Source organism: Ranitomeya variabilis, chromosome 7 (assembly GCF_051348905.1).
Source record: "Ranitomeya variabilis isolate aRanVar5 chromosome 7, aRanVar5.hap1, whole genome shotgun sequence".
Classification (NCBI taxonomy): Eukaryota; Metazoa; Chordata; class Amphibia; order Anura; family Dendrobatidae; genus Ranitomeya; species Ranitomeya variabilis.
Window position 1 is genome coordinate 184,048,623 of NC_135238.1, and position 26,177 is coordinate 184,074,799.

At 50.6% G+C, this 26,177-nt stretch overlaps 1 protein-coding gene and 1 long non-coding RNA gene across 2 annotated transcripts in view; both read left to right on the plus strand.

The window, feature by feature from the left end:
- The window catches only part of LOC143784332 (NEDD4-binding protein 1-like), a 385,710-nt gene that overhangs the window by 17,850 nt on the left and 341,683 nt on the right, over positions 1 to 26,177 (plus strand). The gene's annotated exons all lie outside the window — the stretch shown is intronic.
- On the plus strand, positions 5,125 to 9,458 carry LOC143785833 (uncharacterized). Its single transcript, XR_013218103.1, has 2 exons — positions 5,125 to 5,894; positions 9,338 to 9,458. It is a non-coding gene; the product is annotated as an uncharacterized LOC143785833 (long non-coding RNA).

A 26,177-nucleotide genomic window follows, 5' to 3' on the forward strand; every position in this document is an offset into this window, starting at 1 on the left:
AACTAGGAATAAAGTGCCCCGATCTCGGCCACCAAGGGATCTGAATGCCCCATAATCCCACTCCGGATAGGAAAGGGATGCCAGCCTAGGCCAGCCTATGGAAGCACCCACCCGGTTATAGACCCCTGCATTAAAGGGACACTGAAGGAGGAAGTGCTCCATGCTTTCCAGCATGTCGCCACACTCTTCACGGGGACAACCCCGATCATCAGAGTTCCTGTACTTCAGATTGTCCCTCACATACAGCCTCCCGTGGAAGCAGCGCCAGGCCAAGTCCCAAAACTTCGAGGGGATCCGTGAAGAATTTAACAACCCGAGCCCCCCCTCCAGATCCCGGCCTGGGCAATCTCTGAGCACCAGGGGCTTCTGGAAATGGGTCAACAGGACCCTACTGTCAAGGGATTTCCTCGACATGGTCCTGATTTCCCACATTCCCAGACCCCACCGGCGGATCACCTTCAGAGCCGGGGTAGCATAAGCCGGGAGATGTCCATGTGGTGTTCGTAGGTCCTTCACCTGCCCTCCTGTCTCCCATTCCTGGAAGAAAGGCCGAAACCATCCCCTGCAGGAGAATACCCACGGAGGAGCCCTCTCTGTCCAGATGTTGGCAATGTTGGTCTTAAGAAAGGTGTTCACTAAGAACACCACTGGGTTGACCATACCCAACCCACCTAGTCTCCTCGTGCGGTACGTGACCTCCCTCTTGATTAGGTTAAGCCTGTTCCCCCATAATAGTTGGAAGAACAGGCTATAGACCCGCGTCCAGAGAGATTCCGGCAAGATGCAGACACTGCCCAAGTAAATTAACAAAGGAAGCAAATAACCCTTGGCCAAGCTGACCCTTTCCCTCAGGGTTAAAGACCAACCCTTCCACTGGTCCGCCTTCTGGGCGGCAATCTTGAGCCTGCCTTCCCAATTTTGTTGGGGATAGTCCCCTGGGCCAAAATTGATGCCTAAGATCTTAGCGGAGGACTGGGGCCCTGGAAGGGTGTCCGGGAGATCAAAACTTGGATCTCCCCCTCCCAGCCAGAGACTCTCGCACTTTTCCCGGTTGATCATGGACCCGGATGCCTCCGAGTAGCGCACGACCTCAGACATGACCCAATCCGCCTCCTCTCTCGAGGATACAAAAAGGGAGACATCATCGGCGTACGCTACCACCCTCAGAGTGGCCCCCGGCTCCGCCCGGTCCATCCCGACTCCCACCAACGGTCCACGATCTACCCTCCTTAAGAAGGGATCGATCGCGAACACGTATAAAAGTGGGCTCAGAGGACAGCCCTGACGGACCCCGGAGCTCACCTCAAAAGAGTGACCAACCCAACCGTTCACGAGCGGGAAAGTCTCAGCCCCCTCATACAAGGTCTTTAACCAATTGACAAACCTCCCCGGCAGACCATACCTCAGAAGGACAGACCAGAGGTACTCATGATCCACCCGGTCAAAAGCCTTTGCCTGGTCTAAGGACAGCAAGTACCCCTTCCAGCGACCCGCAATGCCCTGCTCCACTGCCTCTCGGACACCGAGCACAGCACTAAAAGTACTGCGGCCTGGAACAGAACAGTGCTGAGCCCCCGAAAGGAGCCGGGGTGCAAACTTCACCAGCCGATTAAACAACACCTTTGCCAGAATCTTTCGGTCCGTATCGAGGAGCGCTATGGGACGCCAATTCTCGATACGGGACGAGTCCTTACCCTTTGACAAGATAATCAGGGCCGACTTCCTCATTGAACTGGGAAGAGCACCCGAGGAGAGGCACTCATTAAACACCTCAGTCAAGAGGGGGACCAAGGAGTCCCTAAAAGTCTTGTAAAACTCGGATGTTAAGCCATCCGGACCTGGCGATTTTTTGGGCCGGAGCCCATCAATGGCCAGTCTCACTTCCTCTTCCCTGATTACCTCGGCCAAAACATGAAGAGAGGGGTCATCTCCTGGCTCAGGAACAGTTTCAGCCAGGAAAGCCGACATCCCATCTCGATCCAGATCCCTCTTCCTCAAGAGGCGTGAGTAAAAGGACCTGACCACCTCCAGGATCCCTGATTTGGATCTGTTCAGGGAACCCGTACTATCGATCAGTCCTGTCACCACCTTACAACTCACTGACATCTTACAGTTTCTGTAAGGGTCGGGCGAGCGGTACTTCCCGAAGTCCCTCTCAAAAACTAAAGATGCGTGCCTATCGTACTGACACCTCTTGAGTAAAGATTTCACTCTGGAGATTTCCTCTCGGTCACCTCCAGTCGAGACGAGCTGCTCGAGTTTCCTCCTCAGGTCCTGATACAAGCGATGCCTGGTCAGGCTTCTGAGGCTCGAGAGCTGACGGAAGAACCCCGCCACCCTTTTCTTGAAGATCTCCCACCACTCAGACTTAGTACTACAGAGATCCAAAAGCGGTACCTGGCTCTGAAGAAAAGCCTCAACAGCTGGACCTTGGTAATTTTGAAATTTTTGAATTTCAGCATGCCGCTCGCGTCGCTCGATCCCGGCGGCCCCCTGAGGAGGAATCAGGTGGCGGAAATTTGATAAACGCTTTCGCTTCCGAAATCATGTTTTCGGCCTCCCGACCGGCCGCGAGGCCGGGCTTGAGGCTGGTATCGCACATGCCGCGGTCTTATGGCGTGCCGGATGTGGCGGTAACGTTTTCGCGCCAAAGAAGTTTTCGAAAGTCAAGTCCAAATAGCCAGACGTGAATGCTCAAAAAACGCACGTTTAACCGGGTCTCACTCAAAATAGCCAGACGTGAATGCTCAAAAAACGCACGTTGAGCCTGCTCTCACTCAAATTTTTGCTAAATTTCACCGCTGAGCGACGAAACGCGTGCCCATTTGCGGCCCAAAGGCCGGGGGGTGCGCCTGACGCCAACGCCGCTTCGAAGTGACGCTTCGTGGGCCCGTTACGGATGTGCAAACTTGGCTATTCTGTGGGATGTGCAAAATATGGGTCTTTAACCGGCTCTCACTCAACTGACCGTCACTGCTTCATTTTCACCACCAGGTGTCATCTGTCGCTTAAAAATCATTCAATCGTTGCCACACATAACTCAGCCGCATTTCTGGAGAATGAACACCGGATGGCAGCTGTGCTTTCTAAAAGCCATTTAGCATAGACGAATGTCTGAGCAAATGTCTGGGGCAGGGGAGGGTGTGGGACGAATCGAGTGCTTGTCACTAATCCCCGGTCCTCTGCACGGTCTGTCCGGTGCGGAGGGGGCGGGGCCAGTGCTGTGCATCCGGGGCCCTCTTCATCTCCCCTGCTGTGTGCAGTAACATCGGCAGTGGCGGGGGAGGGTGTGTGACGCCTCGGGTGCTTGTCACTAATCCCCGGTCCTCTGCACCGTCTGTCCGGTGCGGAGGGGGCGGGGCCAGTGCTGTGCGGTCGGGGGTCTCTTCATCTCCCCTGCTGTGTGCAGTAACATCGGCACTGGCGGGGGAGGGTGTGTGACGCCCCGGGTGCTTGTCACTAATCCCCGGTCCTCTGCACCGTCTGTCCGGTGCGGAGGAGGCGGGGCCAGTGCTGTGCGGTCGGGGGTCTCTTAATTTCCCCTGCTGTGTGCAGTAACATCGGCAGTGGCGGGGGAGGGTGTGTGACGCCCCGGGTGCTTGTCACTAATCCCCGGTCCTCTGCACTGTCTGTCCAGTTTTCGGGGTCATTTTTCCTTGAAGCAGATTTTAAATGTGTGCATTAGCATCAGCTAAGGATTCCTCAGATTTTCCAGCAAAAAACGCATTAAAAAAAAAATCGCATGCGGTTTTCATGCGTTTTTGCGGTAAAAATCTAAGGAAACCTTAGCTGATACTAATGCACACATTAGAAATCTGCTGCAATGAAAAAAGACCCCAAAAACCGGGGTCACAGTGACTTTTTTGTTGTAGATAAGTGTGTGCTGTCTGGTGCACGGTGGGCGGGGTCAGCGCTGTGTGCCCCCGGGGCTCATAGATGCCCCCCTGTGCTCCGGTGTGTGGCGCAGGGTGGGCGGAGTCAGCGCTGCGTGCCTCCGGGGCTTATACATCTCCCCCCGGGTTTTACTGTGTGTGGGTCGGGGTGGGCGAGGTCAGCGCCGTGTGGTGCGGTGTGGGCGGAGTCGGCGCCGTCTGCCCCCGGGGCTCATAGATGCCCCCCTGTGCTCCGGTGAGTGGCGCAGGGTGGGCGAGGTCAGCGCCGTGTGGTGCGGTGTGGGCGGAGTCGGCGCCGTCTGCCCCCGGGGCTCATAGATGCCCCCCTGTGCTCGGGTGTGTGGCTCAGGGTGGGTGGAGTCAGCGCCGTGTGCCCCCGGGGCTCATAGCTCTCCCCCTGTGCTCCGCTGTGTGGTGCAGGGTGGGCGGGGTCAGGGCCAGTGCTGCGCCCCTGGGGCTCATTCATTCCCCGGCTGTGTGCTGTTACGGCGGACAGTGGCGGGGGAGGGGCGGTGTGTGAGGAGGTTGTCACTCATCCCCCTCCTCAGCACTGTCTTGCCGGTGGGCGGGGTCCCCGCTGTGCGGCCGGAACCAGGAAGTCACTCGCCGGCCTGTGTGCATAGTGGAAGGGGGAGGAATCCTGTGACACGTCCCCTGTAGTGAAGGCAGCAAATTAATAATAACATCCTCTGCCCGGCTGTAAGGTGAAGCGGGGGAGGGGCGGCCGGGTTCTGTGTGACATGGCGCCGAGCCCGCCCGCTGCTTTCCCGTTCTGACTTCAGCAACAATGACGTGACCTGTGAGCGCCAGATTTGAATCTTGGAGCTGCCGGCCGGTAAGTATGAGCCCGTATCGGCACCACCGCTGCATGTCTGTATGGGGTCAGCTGTGGGAGGGGGCACTGCGGGGGGAGACAGGCTGTCCTTGGAGGGGGACCGGGAGCTGAGCACAGTGTATGGGGGGGGGGGGCACTGCGGGGGAGACAGGCTGTCCTTGGAGGGGGACCGGGAGCTGAGCACAGTGTATGGGGGGGGGCACTGCGGGGGAGACAGGCTGTCCTTGGAGGGGGACCGGGAGCTTAGCACAGTGTATGGGGGGGGGCACTGCGGGGGAGACAGGCTGTCCTTGGAGGGGGACCGGGAGCTTAGCACAGTGTATGGGGGGGGGGCACTGCGGGGGAGACAGGCTGTCCTTGGAGGGGGACCGGGAGCTTAGCACAGTGTATGGGGGGGGGCACTGCGGGGGAGACAGGCTGTCCTTGGAGGGGGACCGGGAGCTTAGCACAGTGTATGGGGGGGGGCACTGCGGGGGAGACAGGCTGTCCTTGGAGGGGGACCAGGAGCTTAGCACAGTGTATGGGGGGGCACTGCGGGGGAGACAGGCTGTCCCTGGAGGGGGATGGTGAGCTGAGCGCAGTGTATGGGGGCACTGCGGGCGAGACAGGCTGTCCCTGGAGGGGGATGGTGAGCTGAGCGCAGTGTATGGGGCACTGCGTGGGAGACAGGGTCCCTGCAATGGGAAGTGAGGACAATGTATAGGGTCAGCTGTGGGGGGCATGGCAGGATACAGGGGTTCCCTGTGGGGTAGGGGAGGGTTAGGGGGAGCTGAGCACAGTCACTCAGCTGTGAACACTGATTATGAATGCAATGTTTCCCTTATTAATTATTGTTCTTTCTTTCCCTGTCTCTCAGTAGGTAACACTTGGGGCAGTCGCCCGCTCGCTGTGTGTCTGCTGGGAATATACGCTCGTGGAAGAACGGGTTAATGTACCAGTACAATTAATAGGGCTTAGAAGAAAAAATGTCAAAATTCAAAAATTTCCTTTTTTTTCTTCTCTTTTCAAATAGGTAACAAGGCATCGTGCAGACTAAATTCGCTCAAGACCTGGCGGGACAAGGACTCCAAGTTTCCCTAATGGACGACATCGCTATGGAGGAACACTGCTCTCCGGCCTCCATCATCATCATGTGGAGCAGCTAAACCTCTTCAGCCTCGGTTTGGGTAAGTGACAATCCATGTATGGTCTAAGGAGCTGTCATGGCACATGTACATACATGTATGTGTATACATGTATATACAGTCAGCTGTCATGGCACTCAGGAAGTCACACCAGGGGGCTGTGTGGCTCTGTAGTCCTCTACAGCGCCACACAACCCCCTCTACAGCGCCACACAACCCCCTCTACAGCGCCACACAACCCCCTCTACAGCACCACACAACCCCCTCTACACCACCACACAACCCCCTCTACAGCGCCACACAGCCTCCACAGCCCCATACCAGACCCACGGACTCCCTCAGCCCCCCTTTACTGGCCCCTGCAGCACGCCACAGGCTCTGACAGGCTGTCCCACAGCCCCTCAGAGCCAGCATCATGCTCAGCCCCTCAGAGCCAGCATCATGCTCAGCCCCTCAGAGCCAGCATCATGCTCAGCCCCTCAGAGCCAGCATCATGCTCAGCCCCTCAGAGCCAGCATCATGCTCAGCCCCTCAGAGCCAGCATCATGCTCAGCCCCTCAGAGCCAGCATCATGCTCAGCCCCTCAGAGCCAGCATCATGCTCAGCCCCTCAGAGCCAGCATCATGCTCAGCCCCTCAGAGCCAGCATCATGCTCGGGCCCTCAGAGCCAGCATCATGCTCAGCCCCTCAGAGCCAGCATCATGCTCGGCCCCTCAGAGCCAGCATCATGCTCAGCCCCTCAGAGCCAGCATCATGCTCAGCCCCTCAGAGCCAGCATCATGCTCAGCCCCTCAGAGCCAGCATCATGCTCAGCCCCTCAGAGCCAGCATCATGCTCAGCCCCTCAGAGCCAGCATCATGCTCAGCCCCTCAGAGCCAGCATCATGCTCAGCCCCTCAGAGCCAGCATCATGCTCAGCCCCTCAGAGCCAGCATCATGCTCAGCCCCTCAGAGCCAGCATCATGCTCAGCCCCTCAGAGCCAGCATCATGCTCAGCCCCTCAGAGCCAGCATCATGCTCAGCCCCTCAGAGCCAGCATCATGCTCAGCCCCTCAGAGCCAGCATCATGCTCAGCCCCTCAGAGCCAGCATCATGCTCAGCCCCTCAGAGCCAGCATCATGCTCAGCCCCTCAGAGCCAGCATCATGCTCAGCCCCTCAGAGCCAGCATCATGCTCAGCCCCTCAGAGCCAGCATCATGCTCAGCCCCTCAGAGCCAGCATCATGCTCAGCCCCTCAGAGCCAGCATCATGCTCAGCCCCTCAGAGCCAGCATCATGCTCAGCCCCTCAGAGCCAGCATCATGCTCAGCCCCTCAGAGCCAGCATCATGCTCAGCCCCTCAGAGCCAGCATCATGCTCAGCCCCTCAGAGCCAGCATCATGCTCAGCCCCTCAGAGCCAGCATCATGCTCAGCCCCTCAGAGCCAGCATCATGCTCAGCCCCTCAGAGCCAGCATCATGCTCAGCCCCTCAGAGCCAGCATCATGCTCAGCCCCTCAGAGCCAGCATCATGCTCAGCCCCTCAGAGCCAGCATCATGCTCAGCCCCTCAGAGCCAGCATCATGCTCAGCCCCTCAGAGCCAGCATCATGCTCAGCCCCTCAGAGCCAGCATCATGCTCAGCCCCTCAGAGCCAGCATCATGCTCAGCCCCTCAGAGCCAGCATCATGCCCAGCCCCTCAGAGGCAGCACCAGGCTGCCAGCATCATGCCCAGCCCCTCAGAGGCAGCACCAGGCTGCCAGCATCATGCCCAGCCCCTCAGAGGCAGCACCAGGCTGCCAGCATCATGCCCAGCCCCTCAGAGGCAGCACCAGGCTGCCAGCATCATGCCCAGCCCCTCAGAGGCAGCACCAGGCTGCCAGCATCATGCCCAGCCCCTCAGAGGCAGCACCAGGCTGCCAGCATCATGCCCAGCCCCTCAGAGGCAGCACCAGGCTGCCAGCATCATGCCCAGCCCCTCAGAGGCAGCACCAGGCTGCCAGCATCATGCCCAGCCCCTCAGAGGCAGCACCAGGCTGCCAGCATCATGCCCAGCCCCTCAGAGGCAGCACCAGGCTGCCAGCATCATGCCCAGCCCCTCAGAGGCAGCACCAGGCTGCCAGCATCATGCCCAGCCCCTCAGAGGCAGCACCAGGCTGCCAGCATCATGCCCAGCCCCTCAGAGGCAGCACCAGGCTGCCAGCATCATGCCCAGCCCCTCAGAGGCAGCACCAGGCTGCCAGCATCATGCCCAGCCCCTCAGAGGCAGCACCAGGCTGCCAGCATCATGCCCAGCCCCTCAGAGGCAGCACCAGGCTGCCAGCATCATGCCCAGCCCCTCAGAGGCAGCACCAGGCTGCCAGCATCATGCCCAGCCCCTCAGAGGCAGCACCAGGCTGCCAGCATCATGCCCAGCCCCTCAGAGGCAGCACCAGGCTGCCAGCATCATGCCCAGCCCCTCAGAGGCAGCACCAGGCTGCCAGCATCATGCCCAGCCCCTCAGAGGCAGCACCAGGCTGCCAGCATCATGCCCAGCCCCTCAGAGGCAGCACCAGGCTGCCAGCATCATGCCCAGCCCCTCAGAGGCAGCACCAGGCTGCCAGCATCATGCCCAGCCCCTCAGAGGCAGCACCAGGCTGCCAGCATCATGCCCAGCCCCTCAGAGGCAGCACCAGGCTGCCAGCATCATGCCCAGCCCCTCAGAGGCAGCACCAGGCTGCCAGCATCATGCCCAGCCCCTCAGAGGCAGCACCAGGCTGCCAGCATCATGCCCAGCCCCTCAGAGGCAGCACCAGGCTGCCAGCATCATGCCCAGCCCCTCAGAGGCAGCACCAGGCTGCCAGCATCATGCCCAGCCCCTCAGAGGCAGCACCAGGCTGCCAGCATCATGCCCAGCCCCTCAGAGGCAGCACCAGGCTGCCAGCATCATGCCCAGCCCCTCAGAGGCAGCACCAGGCTGCCAGCATCATGCCCAGCCCCTCAGAGGCAGCACCAGGCTGCCAGCATCATGCCCAGCCCCTCAGAGGCAGCGCCAGGCTGCCAGCATCATGCCCAGCCCCTCAGAGGCAGCGCCAGGCTGCCAGCATCATGCCCAGCCCCTCAGAGGCAGCGCCAGGCTGCCAGCATCATGCCCAGCCCCTCAGGGCCTGCCTCATGCTGCCAGCATCATGCCCAGCCCCTCAGGGCCTGCCTCATGCTGCCAGCATCATGCCCAGCCCCTCAGGGCCTGCCTCATGCTGCCAGCATCATGCTCAGCCCCTCAGGGCCTGCCTCATGCTGCCAGCATCATGCCCAGCCCCTCAGGGCCTGCCTCATGCTGCCAGCATCATGCCCAGCCCCTCAGGGCCTGCCTCATGCTGCCAGCATGGCCTGCCTCTGACTTTGACTATATCTGCCTATTATTCTCTGTACCTTCATAGGACTGAGATGTCATATAGAACAGTTCAGCTGTAAATGCATCTTAGAAAGTATACTACACTGTTTAATATATTTTTTTTTTCTCTCCTCAGGTCGAATGCTGGCAAGAAATATGTCACCTCTGCCAAGCTCGTTTATAACAGTTTTCTTCCTTTGCATGTTATTTTTGGCCTACGCCTAATTTCTTACAATAAATAAAATGTTATAAATGTTTGACATGTTTGTTGCCTCTTTAGTGTAGCAGTTGGGTGTAATGTTAATTGAATATAGTTGGGCATATTCAGGAACACCCCAATCACCACTGGTAGGGGACAGCGTGGCAATTCCCCCACAAATGGCACTGCATTCCTAGGCTGTGTCCACCAAAAGTAATGACTTGGGGTATCCCAAGATTTACTCGCCCACTGGAAATTAGTAATGCATGCTGGTGGAGAAAACTGGGGACACCCTGCATGTCATCATTGTGGGCAGGAACAGTCCAGGAAAGCCAAAACACACATCGTTATTGTGATGGTTCTGGAAAAGTTCCCAGGCTTCCCCTGCAGTAACGTGTGCATGGTGGATTTGAGTATCACAGCTTAGATGCAACAATAATACAAATTCAGATGTAATGAAGAATTCTGGTGGTTTATTCAACGCATTTTACGGTCTCCGACCCCTTCATCAGGAAAACACAAAGACAAGGGGCCTTTAGGAGGCAGTGTGGCCTGCCACACAGGCTCAGTAACACAAATTGAGAGACGTCACGGGACGGAAATATGCCATAATGAACTGCTATGATTGTTGCCGATCAGCAACAGAAGATGTGAGTCCTCTCTCTCGCTTTCTGTGCCTCTGCGAGCCCCTCTCTGCCTATATGTGCTTTTCAATGACTATCGGTGCCTTTCTCTGCCTCTCTATCATTCTCTGCCTTCATGTGCCTCTCTGCGCCTTTCTGTGCCTCATTGCGCCGCTTTGTGCCTCTTTCTGTGCCTCCCTGTGCCTCTCTCTCGCTCACTGTGTCTCAGCAATGCAAATTGAGAGACTGGTGAAGTGATTCAAATATGTCACATTGAACAGCCCAGCTTGTTGCTATTCAGCAACAGAAGGTGTGACTCTTTTCTCTATCGTGTTCTGTGCCTCTCTGTGTCTCACTGTGCCTCATTTTGCCTCTGTGCATCTGAAAATATTCAAAAGATGAGAGGCAGCTATTACGTTCATGTTTGGCACAATCAGCCAGCTCTCACTGTTTAAAATGACATAAGGCCCCGTCTCACATAGCGAGATCGCTAGCGAGATCGCTGCTGAGTCACAAGTTTTGTGACGCAACAGCGATCTCAGTAGCGATCTCGCTATGTGTGACACGTACCAGCGATCAGGCCCCTGCTGCGAGATCGCTGGTCGTGTCGGAATGGCCTGGACCTTTTTTTGGTCGTTGAGGTCCCGCTGACATCGCTGAATCGGTGTGTGTGACACCGATCCAGCGATGTCTTCACTGGTAACCAGGGTAAACATCGGGTTACTAAGCGCAGGGCCGCGCTTAGTAACCCGATGTTTACCCTGGTTACCAGCGTAAAAGTAAAAAAAACAAACAGTACATACTCACATGCGTCCCCCAGCGTCTGCTTCCTGACACTGACTGAGCTCCGGCCCTAACAGCAGAGCGGTGACGTCACCGCTGTGCTTTCACTTTCATTTTAGGGCCGGAGCTCAGTCAGTGTCAGGAAGCAGACGCTGGGGGACGCATGTGAGTATGTACTGTTTGTTTTTTTTACTTTTACGCTGGTAACCAGGGTAAACATCGGGTTACTAAGCGCGGCCCTGCGCTTAGTAACCCGATGTTTACCCTGGTTACCCGGGTGCTGCAGGGGGACTTCGGCATCGTTGAAGACAGTTTCAACGATGCCGAAGTCGTTCCCCTGATCGTTGGTCGCTGGAGAGAGCTGTCTGTGTGACAGCTCCCCAGCGACCACACAGCGACAAAACAGCGACGCTGCAGCGATCAGCATCGTTGTCTGTATCGCTGCAGCGTCGCTGTGTGAGACGGGGCCCTTACTGAGGATGAGAGCCGTCTATTGTACTCATTGTTTGCACAATTAGCCGGCTCTCCCTGAACAAAATGACATACTGAGGATGAGAGCCGACTATTGTACTCATTTTTTGCACAATTGGCTGACTCTCACTGATGAAAATGACATACAGAGGATGTCACATTGAACAGCCCAGCTTGTTGCTATTCAGCAACAGAGGATGTGAGTCTTCTCTCTATTGCATTCTGTGCCTCAATGTGCCTCACTGTGGCTCTGTGCCCATCCCAGCCTAAATGTGCCTTTCAATGACTCTCCATCTTTATCTGCCTTCATGTGCCTTTCTGCGCCTCACTGTGCCTCATTGCGCCACTCTGTGCCTCTTTATGTGCCTCCCTGAGCCTCTCTCTCGCTCACGGTGTATCGGCAATGCAAATTGAGAGACTGGTGAAGTGATTCAACTATGTCCCATTGAACAGCCCAGCTTGTTGCTATTCAGCAACAGAAGGTGTGACTCTTTTCTCTATCGTGTTCTGTGCCTCTCTGTGTCTCACTGTGCCTCATTTTGCCTCTGTGCATCTGAAAATATTCAAAAGATGAGAGGCAGCTATTGCGTTCATGTTTGGCACAATCAGCCAGCTCTCACTGTTGAAAATGACATACTGAGGATGAGAGCCGTCTATTGTACTCATTTTTTTGCACAATTAGCCGGCTCTCCCTGAACAAAATGACATACTGAGGATGAGAGCCGACTATTGTACTCATTTTTTGCACAATTAGCTGACTCTCACTGATGAAAATGACATACAGAGGATGTCACATTGAACAGCCCAGCTTGTTGCTATTCAGCAACAGAGGATGTGAGTCTTCTCTCTATTGCATTCTGTGCCTCAATGTGCCTCACTGTGGCTCTGTGCCCATCCCAGCCTAAATGTGCCTTTCAATGACTCTCCATCTTTATCTGCCTTCATGTGCCTTTCTGCGCCTCACTGTGCCTCATTGCGCCACTCTGTGCCTCTTTCTGTGCCTCTCTCTCGCTCACTGTGTATCGGCAATGCAAATTGAGAGACTGGTGAAGTGATTCAAATATGTCCCATTGAACAGCCCAGCTTGTTGCTATTCAGCAACAGAAGGTGTGACTCTTTTCTCTATTATGTTCTGTGCCTCTCTGTGTCTCACTGTGCCTCATTTTGCCTCTGTGCATCTGAAAATGTTCAAAAGATGAGAGGCAGCTATTGCGCTCATGTTTGGCACAATCAGCCAGCTATCACTGTTGAAAATGACATACTGAGGATGAGAGCCGTCTATTGTACTCATTTTTTGCACAATTAGCCGTCTCTCCCTGAACAAAATGACATACTGAGGATGAGAGCCGTCTATTGTACTCATTTTTTGCACAATTAGCCGTCTCTCCCTGAACAAAATGACATACTGAGGATGAGAGCCGACTATTGTACTCATTTTTTGCACAATTAGCCGAGTCTCACTGATGAAAATGAGATACTGAGGATGAGAGCCGTCTATTGTACTCATTTTTTGCACAATTAGCCGAGTCTCACTGATGAAAATGACATGCTGAGGATGAGAGCCGTCTATTGTACTCATTTTTTGCACAATTAGCCGAGTCTCACTGATGAAAATGACATGCTGAGGATGAGAGCCGTCTATTGTACTCATTTTTTGCACAATTAGCCGTCTCTCCCTGAACAAAATGACATACTGAGGATGAGAGCCGACTATTGTAATCATTTTTTGCACAATTAGCTGACTCTCACTGATGAAAATGACATACAGAGGATGTCACATTGAACAGCCCAGCTTGTTGCTATTCAGCAACAGAGGATGTGAGTCTTCTCTCTATTGCATTCTGTGCCTCAATGTGCCTCACTGTGGCTCTGTGCCCATCCCAGCCTAAATGTGCCTTTCAATGACTCTCCATCTTTATCTGCCTTCATGTGCCTTTCTGCGCCTCACTGTGCCTCATTGCGCCACTCTGTGCCTCTTTCTGTGCCTCCCTGTGCCTCTCTCTCGCTCACTGTGTATCGGCAATGCAAATTGAGAGACTGGTGAAGTGATTCAAATATGTCCCATTGAACAGCCCAGCTTGTTGCTATTCAGCAACAGAAGGTGTGAGTCTTTTCTCTATTGTGTTCTGTGCCTCTCTGTGTCTCACTGTGCCTCATTTTGCCTCTGTGCATCTGAAAATGTTCAAAAGATGAGAGGCAGCTATTGCGCTCATGTTTGGCACAATCAGCCAGCTATCACTGTTGAAAATGACATACTGAGGATGAGAGCCGTCTATTGTACTCATTTTTTGCACAATTAGCCGTCTCTCTATGAACAAAATGACATACTGAGGATGAGAGCCAACTATTGTACTCATTTTTTGCACAATTAGCTGACTCTCACTGATGAAAATGACATACAGAGGATGTCACATTGAACAGCCCAGCTTGTTGCTATTCAGCAACAGAGGATGTGAGTCTTCTCTCTATTGCATTCTGTGCCTCAATGTGCCTCACTGTGGCTCTGTGCCCATCCCAGCCTAAATGTGCCTTTCAATGACTCTCCATCTTTATCTGCCTTCATGTGCCTTTCTGCGCCTCACTGTGCCTCATTGCGCCACTCTGTGCCTCTTTCTGTGCCTCCCTGAGCCTCTCTCTCGCTCACTGTGTATCGGCAATGCAAATTGAGAGACTGGTGAAGTGATTCAAATATGTCCCATTGAACAGCCCAGCTTGTTGCTATTCAGCAACAGAAGGTGTGAGTCTTTTCTCTATTGTGTTCTGTGCCTCTCTGTGTCTCACTGTGCCTCATTTTGCCTCTGTGCATCTGAAAATGTTCAAAAGATGAGAGGCAGCTATTGCGCTCATGTTTGGCACAATCAGCCAGCCATCACTGTTGAAAATGACATACTGAGGATGAGAGCCGTCTATTGTACTCATTTTTTGCACAATTAGCCGTCTCTCCCTGAACAAAATGACATACTGAGGATGAGAGCCGACTATTGTACTCATTTTTTGCACAATTAGCCGAGTCTCACTGATGAAAATGAGATACTGAGGATGAGAGCCGTCTATTGTACTCATTTTTTGCACAATTAGCCGAGTCTCACTGATGAAAATGACATGCTGAGGATGAGAGCCGTCTATTGTACTCATTTTTTGCACAATTAGCCGAGTCTCACTGATGAAAATGACATACTGAGGATGAGAGCCGACTATTGTACTCATTTTTTGCACAATTAGCTGACTCTCACTGATGAAAATGACATACAGAGGATGTCACATTGAACAGCCCAGCTTGTTGCTATTTAGCAACAGAGGATGTGAGTCTTCTCTCTATTGCATTCTGTGCCTCAATGTGCCTCACTGTGGCTCTGTGTACCCGTCCCAGCCTAAATGTGCATTTCAATGACTCTCCATCTTTCTCTGCCTTCATGTGCCTCTCTGCTCCTCACTGTGCCTCATTGCGCCACTCTGTGCCTCTTTCTGTGCCTCCCTGTGCCTCTCTCTCGCTCACTGTGTATCGGCAATGCAAACTGAGAGACTGGTGAAGTGATTCAAATATGTCCCATTGAACAGCCCAGCTTGTTGCTATTCAGCAACAGAAGGTGTGAGTCTTTTCTCTATTGTGTTCTGTGCCTCTCTGTGTCTCACTGTGCCTCATTTTGCCTCTGTGCATCTGAAAATGTTCAAAAGATGAGAGGCAGCTATTGCGCTCATGTTTGGCACAATCAGCCAGCTATCACTGTTGAAAATGACATACTGAGGATGAGAGCCGTCTATTGTACTCATTTTTTGCACAATTAGCCGAGTCTCACTGATGAAAATGAGATACTGAGGATGAGAGCCGTCTATTGTACTCATTTTTTGCACAATTAGCCGAGTCTCACTGATGAAAATGACATGCTGAGGATGAGAGCCGTCTATTGTACTCATTTTTTGCACAATTAGCCGTCTCTCCCTGAACAAAATGACATACTGAGGATGAGAGCCGACTATTGTAATCATTTTTTGCACAATTAGCTGACTCTCACTGATGAAAATGACATACAGAGGATGTCACATTGAACAGCCCAGCTTGTTGCTATTCAGCAACAGAGGATGTGAGTCTTCTCTCTATTGCATTCTGTGCCTCACTGTGGCTCTGTGTACCCGTCCCAGCCTAAATGTGCATTTCAATGACTCTCCATCTTTCTCTGCCTTCATGTGCCTCTCTGCTCCTCACTGTGCCTCATTGCGCCACTCTGTGCCTCTTTCTGTGCCTCCCTGTGCCTCTCTCTCGCTCACTGTGTATCGGCAATGCAAATTGAGAGACTGGTGAAGTGATTCAAATATGTCCCATTGAACAGCCCAGCTTGTTGCTATTCAGCAACAGAAGGTGTGAGTCTTTTCTCTATTGTGTTCTGTGCCTCTCTGTGTCTCACTGTGCCTCATTTTGCCTCTGTGCATCTGAAAATGTTCAAAAGATGAGAGGCAGCTATTGCGCTCATGTTTGGCACAATCAGCCAGCTATCACTGTTGAAAATGACATACTGAGGATGAGAGCCGTCTATTGTACTCATTTTTTGCACAATTAGCCGTCTCTCTATGAACAAAATGACATACTGAGGATGAGAGCCGACTATTGTACTCATTTTTTGCACAATTAGCTGACTCTCACTGATGAAAATGACATACAGAGGATGTCACATTGAACAGCCCAGCTTGTTGCTATTCAGCAACAGAGGATGTGAGTCTTCTCTCTATTGCATTCTGTGCCTCAATGTGCCTCACTGTGGCTCTGTGCCCATCCCAGCCTAAATGTGCCTTTCAATGACTCTCCATCTTTCTCTGCCTTCATGTGCCTCTCTGCTCCTCACTGTGCCTCATTGCGCCACTCTGTGCCTCTTTCTGTGCCTCCCTGTGCCTCTCTCTCGCTCACTGTGTATCCGCAATGCAAATTGAGAGACTGGTGAAGTGATTCAAATATGTCCCATTGAACAGCCCAGCTTGTTGCTATTCAGCAACAGAAGCTGTGAGTCTTTTCTCTATTGTGTTCTGTGCCTCTCTGTGTCTCACTGTGCCTCATTTTGCCTCTGTGCATCTGAAAATATTCAAATGATGAGAGGCAGCTATTGCGCTCATGTTTGGCACAATCAGCCAGCTATCACTGTTGAAAATGACATACTGAGGATGAGAGCCGTCTATTGTACTCATTTTTTGCACAATTAGCCGTCTCTCCCTGAACAAAATGACATACTGAGGATGAGAGCCGACTATTGTACTCATTTTTTGCACAATTAGCTGACTCTCACTGATGAAAATAACATACAGAGGATGTCACATTGAACAGCCCAGCTTGTTGCTATTCAGCAACAGAGGATGTGAGTCTTCTCTCTATTGCATTCTGTGCCTCAATGTGCCTCACTGTGGCTCTGTGCCCATCCCAGCCTAAATGTGCCTTTCAATGACTCTCCATCTTTCTCTGCTTTCATGTGCCTCTCTGCTCCTCACTGTGCCTCATTGCGCCACTCTGTGCCTCTTTCTGTGCCTCCCTGTGCCTCTCTCTCGCTCACTGTGTATCGGCAATGCAAATTGAGAGACTGGTGAAGTGATTCAAATATGTCCCATTGAACAGCCCAGCTTGTTGCTATTCAGCAACAGAAGGTGTGAGTCTTTTCTCTATTGTGTTCTGTGCCTCTCTGTGTCTCACTGTGCCTCATTTTGCCTCTGTGCATCTGAAAATGTTCAAAAGATGAGAGGCAGCTATTGCGCTCATGTTTGGCACAATCAGCCAGCTATCACTGTTGAAAATGACATACTGAGGATGAGAGCCGTCTATTGTACTCATTTTTTGCACAATTAGCCGTCTCTCCCTGAACAATATGACATACTGAGGATGAGAGCCGACTATTGTACTCATTTTTTGCACAATTAGCCGAGTCTCACTGATGAAAATGACATACAGAGGATGAGAGCCGTCTATTGTACTCATTTTTTGCACAATTAGCCGAGTCTCACTGATGAAAATGAGATACTGAGGATGAGAGCCGTCTATTGTACTCATTTTTTGCACAATTAGCCGAGTCTCACTGATGAAAATGAGATACTGAGGATGAGAGCCGTCTATTGTACTCATTTTTTGCACAATTAGCTGACTCACTGATGAAAATGACATACAGAGGATGTCACATTGAACAGCCCAGCTTGTTGCTATTCAGCAACAGAGGATGTGAGTCTTCTCTCTATTGCATTCTGTGCCTCAATGTGCCTCATTGTGACTCTGTGCCCATCCCAGCCTAAATGTGCCTTTCAATGACTCTCCATCTTTATCTGCCTTCATGTGCCTTTCTGCGCCTCACTGTGCCTCATTGCGCCACTCTGTGCCTCTTTCTGTGCCTCCCTGAGCCTCTCTCTCGCTCACTGTGTATCGGCAATGCAAATTGAGAGACTGGTGAAGTGATTCAAATATGTCCCATTGAACAGCCCAGCTTGTTGCTATTCAGCAACAGAAGGTGTGACTCTTTTCTCTATCGTGTTCTGTGCCTCTCTGTGTTTCACTGTGCCTCATTTTGCCTCTGTGCATCTGAAAATATTCAAAAGATGAGAGGCAGCTATTGCGTTCATGTTTGGCACAATCAGCCAGCTCTCTCTGTTGAAAATGACACACTGAGGATGAGAGCCGTCTATTGTACTCATTTTTTGCACAATTAGCCGGCTCTCCCTGAACAAAATGACATACTGAGGATGAGACCCGGCTATTTTCATTTTTGGCACAATTAGCCACCTCTCACTGAAGAAAATGACGTACTGAGGATGAGACCCGGCCATTGTATTAATTTTTGGCACAATTAGCCACCTCTCACTGAAGAAAATTATGTACTGAGGATGAGACCCTGCCATTGTATTCATTTTTGGCACAATTAGCCGGCTCTTACTGTTAAATATGACATACTGAGGATGAGACCCGGCTATTATTTTCATTTTTGGCACAATTAGCCACCTCTCACTGAAGAAAATGACGTACTGAGGATGAGACCCGGCCATTGTATTCATTTGTGGCACAATTAGCCAGCTCTTACTGTTAAATATGACATACTGAGGATGAGACCCGGCTATTATTTTCATTTTTGGCACAATTAGCCACCTCTCACTGAAAAAATGACGTACTGAGGATGAGACCCGGCTATTATTTTCATTTTTGGCACAATTAGCCACCTCTCACTGAAAAAAATGACGTACTGAGGATGAGACCCGGCTATTATTTTCATTTTTGGCACAATTAGCCACCTCTCACTGAAGAAAATGACGTACTGAGGATGAGACCCGGCCATTGTATTCTTTTTTGGCACAATTAGCCGGCTCTTACTGAAGAAAATGACGTACTGAGGATGAGACCCGGCCATTGTACTCATTTTTTGCACAATTAGCCGAGTCTCACTGATGAAAATGACATACTGAGGATGAGAGCCGACTATTGTACTCATTTTTTGCACAATTAGCTGACTCTCACTGATGAAAATGACATACAGAGGATTTCACATTGAACAGCCCAGCTTGTTGCTATTCAGCAACAGAGGATGTGAGTCTTCTCTCTATTGCATTCTGTGCCTCAATGTGCCTCACTGTGGCTCTGTGCCCATCCCAGCCTAAATGTGCCTTTCAATGACTCTCCATCTTTATCTGCCTTCATGTGCCTTTCTGCGCCTCACTGTGCCTCATTGCGCCACTCTGTGCCTCTTTCTGTGCCTCTTTCTGTGCCTCCCTGAGCCTCTCTCTCGCTCACGGTGTATCGGCAATGCAAATTGAGAGACTGGTGAAGTGATTCAACTATGTCCTATTGAACAGCCCAGCTTGTTGCTATTCAGCAACAGAAGTTGTGACTCTTTTCTCTATCGTGTTCTGTGCCTCTCTGTGTCTCACTGTGCCTCATTTTGCCTCTGTGCATCTGAAAATATTCAAAAGATGAGAGGCAGCTATTGCGTTCATGTTTGGCACAATCAGCCAGCTCTCACTGTTGAAAATGACATACTGAGGATGAGAGCCGTCTATTGTACTCATTTTTTTGCACAATTAGCCGGCTCTCCCTGAACAAAATGACATACTGAGGATGAGAGCCGACTATTGTACTCATTTTTTGCACAATTAGCCGAGTCTCACTGATGAAAATGACATGCTGAGGATGAGAGCCGTCTATTGTACTCATTTTTTGCACAATTAGCCAAGTCTCACTGATGAAAATGACATGCTGAGGATGAGAGCCGTCTATTGTACTCATTTTTTGCACAATTAGCCGAGTCTCACTGATGAAAATGAGATACTGAGGATGAGAGCCGTCTATTGTACTCATTTTTTGCACAATTAGCCGAGTCTCACTGATGAAAATGAGATAATGAGGATGAGAGCCGTCTATTGTACTCATTTTTTGCACAATTAGCTGACTCTCACTGATGAAAATGACATACAGAGGATGTCACATTGAACAGCCCAGCTTGTTGCTATTCAGCAACAGAGGATGTGAGTCTTCTCTCTATTGCATTCTGTGCCTCAATGTGCCTCACTGTGGCTCTGTGCCCATCCCAGCCTAAATGTGCCTTTCAATGACTCTCCATCTTTATCTGCCTTCATGTGCCTTTCTGCGCCTCACTGTGCCGCATTGCGCCACTCTGTGCCTCTTTCTGTGCCTCCCTGAGCCTCTCTCTCGCTCACGGTGTATCGGCAATGCAAATTGAGAGACTGGTGAAGTGATTCAACTATGTCCCATTGAACAGCCCAGCTTGTTGCTATTCAGCAACAGAAGGTGTGACTCTTTTCTCTATCGTGTTCTGTGCCTCTGTGTCTCACTGTGCCTCATTTTGCCTCTGTGCATCTGAAAATATTCAAAAGATGAGAGGCAGCTATTGCGCTCATGTTTGGCACAATCAGCCAGCTCTCACTGTTGAAAATGACATACTGAGGATGAGAGCCGTCTATTGTACTCATTGTTTGCACAATTAGCCGGCTCTCCCTGAACAAAATGACATACTGAGGATGAGAGCCGACTATTGTACTTATTTTTTGCACAATTAGCCGAGTCTCACTGATGAAAATGACATACTGAGGATGAGAGTCGACTATTGTACTCATTTTTTGCACAATTAGCCGAGTCTCACTGATGAAAATGACATGCTGAGGATGAGAGCCGTCTATTGTACTCATTTTTTGCACAATTAGCCGAGTCTCACTGATGAAAATGAGATACTGAGGATGAGAGCCGTCTATTGTACTCATTTTTTGCACAATTAGCCGAGTCTCACTGATGAAAATGAGATACTGAGGATGAGAGCCGTCTATTGTACTCATTTTTTGCACAATTAGCCGAGTCTCACTGATGAAAATGACATGCTGAGGATGAGAGCCGTCTATTGTACTCATTTTTTGCACAATTAGCCGAGTCTCACTGATGAAAATGAGATACTGAGGATGAGAGCCGTCTATTGTACTCATTTTTTGCACAATTAGCTGACTCTCACTGATGAAAATGACATACAGAGGATGTCACATTCAACAGCCCAGCTTGTTGCTCTTCAGCAACAGAGGATGTGAGTCTTCTCTCTATTGCATTCTGTGCCTCAATGTGCCTCATTGTGGCTCTGTGCCCATCCCAGCCTAAATGTGCCTTTCAATGACTCTCCATCTTTATCTGCCTTCATGTGCCTTTCTGCGCCTCACTGTGCCTCATTGCGCCACTCTGTGCCTCTTTCTGTGCCTCCCTGAGCCTCTCTCTCGCTCACTGTGTATCGGCAATGCAAATTGAGAGACTGGTGAAGTGATTCAAATATGTCCCATTGAACAGCCCAGCTTGTTGCTATTCAGCAACAGAAGGTGTGACTCTTTTCTCTATCGTGTTCTGTGCCTCTCTGTGTCTCACTGTGCCTCATTTTGCCTCTGTGCATCTGAAAATATTCAAAAGATGAGAGGCAGCTATTACGTTCATGTTTGGCACAATCAGCCAGCTCTCACTGTTTAAAATGACATAAGGCCCCGTCTCACATAGCGAGATCGCTAGCGAGATCGCTGCTGAGTCACAAGTTTTGTGACGCAACAGCGATCTCAGTAGCGATCTCGCTATGTGTGACACGTACCAGCGATCAGGCCCCTGCTGCGAGATCGCTGGTCGTGTCGGAATGGCCTGGACCTTTTTTTGGTCGTTGAGGTCCCGCTGACATCGCTGAATCGGTGTGTGTGACACCGATCCAGCGATGTCTTCACTGGTAACCAGGGTAAACATCGGGTTACTAAGCGCAGGGCCGCGCTTAGTAACCCGATGTTTACCCTGGTTACCAGCGTAAAAGTAAAAAAAACAAACAGTACATACTCACATGCGTCCCCCAGCGTCTGCTTCCTGACACTGACTGAGCTCCGGCCCTAACAGCAGAGCGGTGACGTCACCGCTGTGCTTTCACTTTCATTTTAGGGCCGGAGCTCAGTCAGTGTCAGGAAGCAGACGCTGGGGGACGCATGTGAGTATGTACTGTTTGTTTTTTTTACTTTTACGCTGGTAACCAGGGTAAACATCGGGTTACTAAGCGCGGCCCTGCGCTTAGTAACCCGATGTTTACCCTGGTTACCCGGGTGCTGCAGGGGGACTTCGGCATCGTTGAAGACAGTTTCAACGATGCCGAAGTCGTTCCCCTGATCGTTGGTCGCTGGAGAGAGCTGTCTGTGTGACAGCTCCCCAGCGACCACACAGCGACAAAACAGCGACGCTGCAGCGATCAGCATCGTTGTCTGTATCGCTGCAGCGTCGCTGTGTGAGACGGGGCCCTTACTGAGGATGAGAGCCGTCTATTGTACTCATTGTTTGCACAATTAGCCGGCTCTCCCTGAACAAAATGACATACTGAGGATGAGAGCCGACTATTGTACTCATTTTTTGCACAATTGGCTGACTCTCACTGATGAAAATTACATACAGAGGATGTCACATTGAACAGCCCAGCTTGTTGCTATTCAGCAACAGAGGATGTGAGTCTTCTCTCTATTGCATTCTGTGCCTCAATGTGCCTCACTGTGGCTCTGTGCCCATCCCAGCCTAAATGTGCCTTTCAATGACTCTCCATCTTTATCTGCCTTCATGTGCCTTTCTGCGCCTCACTGTGCCTCATTGCGCCACTCTGTGCCTCTTTATGTGCCTCCCTGACCCTCTCTCTCGCTCACGGTGTATCGGCAATGCAAATTGAGAGACTGGTGAAGTGATTCAAATATGTCCCATTGAACAGCCCAGCTTGTTGCTATTCAGCAACAGAAGGTGTGACTCTTTTCTCTATTGTGTTCTGTGCCTCTCTGTGTCTCACTGTGCCTCATTTTGCCTCTGTGCATCTGAAAATGTTCAAAAGATGAGAGGCAGCTATTGCGCTCATGTTTGGCACAATCAGCCAGCTCTCACTGTTTAAAATGACATACTGAGGATGAGAGCCGTCTATTGTACTCATTGTTTGCACAATTAGCCGGCTCTCCCTGAACAAAATGACATACTGAGGATGAGAGCCGACTATTGTACTCATTTTTTGCACAATTGGCTGACTCTCACTGATGAAAATGACATACAGAGGATGTCACATTGAACAGCCCAGCTTGTTGCTATTCAGCAACAGAGGATGTGAGTCTTCTCTCTATTGCATTCTGTGCCTCAATGTGCCTCACTGTGGCTCTGTGCCCATCCCAGCCTAAATGTGCCTTTCAATGACTCTCCATCTTTATCTGCCTTCATGTGCCTTTCTGCGCCTCACTGTGCCTCATTGCGCCACTCTGTGCCTCTTTATGTGCCTCCCTGAGCCTCTCTCTCGCTCACGGTGTATCGGCAATGCAAATTGAGAGACTGGTGAAGTGATTCAACTATGTCCCATTGAACAGCCCAGCTTGTTGCTATTCAGCAACAGAAGGTGTGACTCTTTTCTCTATCGTGTTCTGTGCCTCTCTGTGTCTCACTGTGCCTCATTTTGCCTCTGTGCATCTGAAAATATTCAAAAGATGAGAGGCAGCTATTGCGTTCATGTTTGGCACAATCAGCCAGCTCTCAATGTTGAAAATGACATACTGAGGATGAGAGCCGTCTATTGTACTCATTTTTTTGCACAATTAGCCGGCTCTCCCTGAACAAAATGACATACTGAGGATGAGAGCCGACTATTGTACTCATTTTTTGCACAATTAGCTGACTCTCACTGATGAAAATGACATACAGAGGATGTCACATTGAACAGCCCAGCTTGTTGCTATTCAGCAACAGAGGATGTGAGTCTTCTCTCTATTGCATTCTGTGCCTCAATGTGCCTCACTGTGGCTCTGTGCCCATCCCAGCCTAAATGTGCCTTTCAATGACTCTCCATCTTTATCTGCCTTCATGTGCCTTTCTGCGCCTCACTGTGCCTCATTGCGCCACTCTGTGCCTCTTTCTGTGCCTCCCTGAGCCTCTCTCTCGCTCACTGTGTATCGGCAATGCAAATTGAGAGACTGGTGAAGTGATTCAAATATGTCCCATTGAACAGCCCAGCTTGTTGCTATTCAGCAACAGAAGGTGTGAGTCTTTTCTCTATTGTGTTCTGTGCCTCTCTGTGTCTCACTGTGCCTCATTTTGCCTCTGTGCATCTGAAAATGTTCAAAAGATGAGAGGCAGCTATTGCGCTCATGTTTGGCACAATCAGCCAGCCATCACTGTTGAAAATGACATACTGAGGATGAGAGCCGTCTATTGTACTCATTTTTTGCACAATTAGCCGTCTCTCCCTGAACAAAATGACATACTGAGGATGAGAGCCGACTATTGTACTCATTTTTTGCACAATTAGCCGAGTCTCACTGATGAAAATGAGATACTGAGGATGAGAGCCGTCTATTGTACTCATTTTTTGCACAATTAGCCGAGTCTCACTGATGAAAATGACATGCTGAGGATGAGAGCCGTCTATTGTACTCATTTTTTGCACAATTAGCCGAGTCTCACTGATGAAAATGACATACTGAGGATGAGAGCCGACTATTGTACTCATTTTTTGCACAATTAGCTGACTCTCACTGATGAAAATGACATACAGAGGATGTCACATTGAACAGCCCAGCTTGTTGCTATTCAGCAACAGAGGATGTGAGTCTTCTCTCTATTGCATTCTGTGCCTCAATGTGCCTCACTGTGGCTCTGTGCCCATCCCAGCCTAAATGTGCCTTTCAATGACTCTCCATCTTTATCTGCCTTCATGTGCCTTTCTGCGCCTCACTGTGCCTCATTGCGCCACTTTGTGCCTCTTTCTGTGCCTCCCTGTGCCTCTCTCTCGCTCACTGTGTATCGGCAATGCAAATTGAGAGACTGGTGAAGTGATTCAAATATGTCCCATTGAACAGCCCAGCTTGTTGCTATTCAGCAACAGAAGGTGTGACTCTTTTCTCTATTATGTTCTGTGCCTCTCTGTGTCTCACTGTGCCTCATTTTGCCTCTGTGCATCTGAAAATGTTCAAAAGATGAGAGGCAGCTATTGCGCTCATGTTTGGCACAATCAGCCAGCTATCACTGTTGAAAATGACATACTGAGGATGAGAGCCGTCTATTGTACTCAGTTTTTGCACAATTAGCCGAGTCTCACTGATGAAAATGAGATACTGAGGATGAGAGCCGTCTATTGTACTCATTTTTTGCACAATTAGCCGAGTCTCACTGATGAAAATGACATGCTGAGGATGAGAGCCGTCTATTGTACTCATTTTTTGCACAATTAGCCGTCTCTCCCTGAACAAAATGACATACTGAGGATGAGAGCCGACTATTGTAATCATTTTTTGCACAATTAGCTGACTCTCACTGATGAAAATGACATACAGAGGATGTCACATTGAACAGCCCAGCTTGTTGCTATTCAGCAACAGAAGGTGTGAGTCTTTTCTCTATTATGTTCTGTGCCTCTCTGTGTCTCACTGTGCCTCATTTTGCCTCTGTGCATCTGAAAATGTTCAAAAGATGAGAGGCAGCTATTGCGCTCATGTTTGGCACAATCAGCCAGCTATCACTGTTGAAAATGACATACTGAGGATGAGAGCCGTCTATTGTACTCATTTTTTGCACAATTAGCCGTCTCTCCCTGAACAAAATGACATACTGAGGATGAGAGCCGACTATTGTACTCATTTTTTGCACAATTAGCCGAGTCTCACTGATGAAAATGACATACTGAGGATGAGAGCCGACTATTGTACTCATTTTTTGCACAATTAGCCGAGTCTCACTGATGAAAATAAGATACTGAGGATGAGAGCCGTCTATTGTACTCATTTTTTGCACAATTAGCCGAGTCTCACTGATGAAAATGAGATACTGAGGATGAGAGCCGTCTATTGTACTCATTTTTTGCACAATTAGCCATCTCTCCCTGAACAAAATGACATACTGAGGATGAGAGCCGACTATTGTACTCATTTTTTGCACAATTGGCTGACTCTCACTGATGAAAATGATATATAGAGGATGTCACATTGAACAGCCCAGCTTGTTGCTATTCAGCAACAGAGGATGTGAGTCTTCTCTCTATTGCATTCTGTGCCTCAATGTGCCTCACTGTGGCTCTGTGTACCCGTCCCAGCCTAAATGTGCATTTCAATGACTCTCCATCTTTCTCTGCCTTCATGTGCCTCTCTGCTCCTCACTGTGCCTCATTGCGCCACTCTGTGCCTCTTTCTGTGCCTCCCTGTGCCTCTCTCTCGCTCACTGTGTATCGGCAATGCAAATTGAGAGACTGGTGAAGTGATTCAAATATGTCCCATTGAACAGCCCAGCTTGTTGCTATTCAGCAACAGAAGGTGTGAGTCTTTTCTCTATTGTGTTCTGTGCCTCTCTGTGTCTCACTGTGCCTCATTTTGCCTCTGTGCATCTGAAAATGTTCAAAAGATGAGAGGCAGCTATTGCGCTCATGTTT